The following is a 3,411-nucleotide window of genomic DNA, read 5'->3' on the forward strand; positions in this document are numbered from 1 at the left end:
AGTCATTTCGCGAGTTTTAATTAGTGCGAAGTAATATTAATTATGAATAAGTCTTGCTAAGACGGATGCTTTCTTTGCCTCAAATTGGAACTACCAGCATGTGCGTGGAAATAACCCGTTACATCATGCTTAAAGCATGGTGTGTCTTTTACCAATTAGGCGTTGCTGAACGGCACGCCGTATATTGCACTACGATTTAAGGGGCTGAGAATACCTCAATACGCAATGGTTTAATATCATTCGGGAAGGAGTACACTAACAGTGAGGTTTTTTTCTGTATTCCTCATTTCATCGTGAATAAGATACATCATTCTTTAGAAATTTTACCTCCAAACATAGTGATGCATCGTATCACTAATTTCTACACACACAGAGTACATATGGTATGGAGAGTGTGATTTCTCCGATAATGAAAATTCGATTGAGGCATTTTTGATTTATTTTAAGCTCATATCATTATTATTAAAGTCATATTATTAGCATTTTTTATGTAGCAAAGGAGAACTTTATAATTTGTAATCATTGCTTACACTGGCAGCTTATACATAGGTCCGACCCCATCTTATGCATGGAAAATACGGGGTTTTCATGCAGAAGGATATTCCAGAAATCAAATATCAAGGCTGAGGGGAAACAAATCAGACACTGTTTTTCTTAAAGGCATATACCTCTCCAATATGATCGGCAAGACCGGTTGCTTCATAACAAATTGCTTAATGTTCGGCTAATGGAGCGGTCTCATAAAGTGACCAATGAATGGACTGAATACGCAATACAATATAAATCGTGGATCAAATCTTACTGATCTTCATCTCTCCGAAGAAAATGAATATCCGGTTACTGGTAATAAATAAGTCAAGAGATAGAAGTAAACAGACCTGGGGGCAACTCGGTTATTGAGGTGCTGGGAACAGACATAAATTTATGATCGCATTCTGAACCGTTCAGCTGAAGATAAAATATTAGAAAGAATCTTTCGAAAAAACGTACAACCGCTATGGACATTTCGGGTGTAAACATAAAAAATACTATTCTGAGAGGTAGTGCTCCGGAAATGGACGAGGTACGATATAGTTCTTATTTTGTACTAGGAAAGGAACGCAATTAGCAGTAACCTCTGGTTATTTTATATACCTTACCGAGGGAAAAAGTATACAAAACATAAGTTGCAGATATTTATAACGGCGTTATGTGCGCTGTATTGTTTTATTCTTTTCTGATTATCATAAAATAGACTGTTTGATAATGGGTTGATTGTTGTATTGAAGGACATCTGCAACAAATAAGTGCCTTTAACGATAGATGTTGATATGGCATCGCAACCAATTGTAATTTGCATTTTTTCTTTGTTAGCATTTTCAATAAAAAGAAACGCGATTTTTATGTTTAGTTCAACTATTTTCAACTTCAACTAAAATTATTTCAATTCTTTGCGTTTACAACTTAATTTACTTTGTGCTAGGCGAGCGCTCATTCGAAGTCGTCCAAAATTTCACCCATCTTGAGTCAAGCGCCGACAATAACATTGATTTTGTAATACGCGCTACGGTGCTGGATGGCCAACCGGTCATACTACAATCTGAGGAAACTTCTCCAATCAAAACACCTGTCGCGATTAACCAAGCTGAGACAGTATAGAACCTATATAATTCCAGTACTCTAGTACATATGCCTCTGAGACATGGACTTTGTCCAAAACTGACGAACCTCTTAGTCGCGTTCAAAAGGAAGATGCTCAGCAGGATTTTTGGCCCCGTACATGTGGAGTCAAGTCTAAGTCAAGTCATGTGTGGAAGGTCAATGGAGGAGCCGCTCTACGAGCTCTTTGAGCTGTACGACAAACTTACTGTCGTACAGCGGATTAGACACGCCAGGCTCTGTTGGGCTGGTCACATCATGAGAATGACACCGGAAGACCCGGCTCGTAAAGTCCTTTCAGAACGTCCACATGGACAGGGGAGACGTGGCAGGCCAAAATTTAGATGGAATGGTGACATGAGTTCATGCGTCCGCCGGAAATGCTGGGATAATGGACTGGCAGACGAAAGCACTCGATCGTGAGCGGTTTAGAGGAGCCACAACTTTTCTGCTCTTCAGGGCAATTGATATTTAGTTTTATTTATATCTAGTTTTCTATATGTAATCGAATCCCTTTCTCAACAGATTTTGAATCATCACTTCGATATTTATTTCTATTATAAAGTTTTGTTTACATTTATTGAACGAATTTTTATAACAAAGAGTGTTGCAAAAAGTTGTAAAACAAATTTTAACCATTAAAAATTTACTTTGATTTGTTGCTAGAACGTGCATACGTACTTAAAATAGACTAATTAATATCTGTAGCACCAAATGTGTTCAAATGGTGTATTTGATAGCGGGGCCATACGACAGAACCGAGACAAATATCCCATTCAAAACATTGCACCGAAGAAAGAACTGATTATTTGTCATGAAGTTTAACATAAGTCTAGTAATCCAGAACTGGTAGATATGTCCTAGTAGGTCATTTGCAACGTACAAGAAAAATAGATAGACTGTCCAACATCAATTATATCTTTTAGTTAGGAGGATTCCTTATAAACCTTACAAATCTGTAAAATAAATTTGAACTTCTATGTGTTTACCATAGCTCAGCAAATAATTCATAGCACCAGTAAGATAGCATAATAAAAATAAAGTCACGGGAAATATAATAAGTACATACTTTTTATGTTTCTTGTACTTTCGAATTCCGAACATCTTTTACGTTAACATGTTCCTTCGAGTTAATCTTTATTTACGATGTTACAGGAAATCGGTATAATGAATGAAAAATTCTTTACAATACTTCTGAAAATACTCCAAACACAGCACTGAGGACTAACTGAGCAACACGGATTAAATAACTGTTTTTTTTACATTTTGTGCGCTACCAATGCCTTCATCATGGCAAAGTTAGCGTCATTATGAGAAGAATGTGGTAAATTATTCTACGACTTGTCTAACGAATGCTCCTTTTCCTGTGTGACAGCGAATAAGTACGTCCCACATTGAAGACTTTACTCATAAATATTCATATGCTTTCAGCTGCATCGGGTGCCATACTCCAATGATTGATTAATTAAATGTAGAATAAGTAAATCTGCATCATAATAAAGACCACTACGGCAGACGCAGAGGACATAAAGTCGCTAAGACAATGGTTGCTTTGATAAAGAACCTATCAGGAATAAATTAGATGCTGAATTGACAGGAAATTTAAAGCTTTTCGCTGGGAAAAAATCCGATGATTTATCAAAGCTTTCTCATTGATGTTTATTTTTTCTGATTGGGCCAGCACATTATGCATTTTGTTGAAAAATTACAATAGTTCACCAATGTCGTAATCAAATCGTAATCAAATTATGTTTAAATTATAACTTTTCATAG

Source organism: Anopheles marshallii, chromosome 2 (assembly GCF_943734725.1).
Source record: "Anopheles marshallii chromosome 2, idAnoMarsDA_429_01, whole genome shotgun sequence".
NCBI classification, from domain to species: Eukaryota; Metazoa; Arthropoda; class Insecta; order Diptera; family Culicidae; genus Anopheles; species Anopheles marshallii.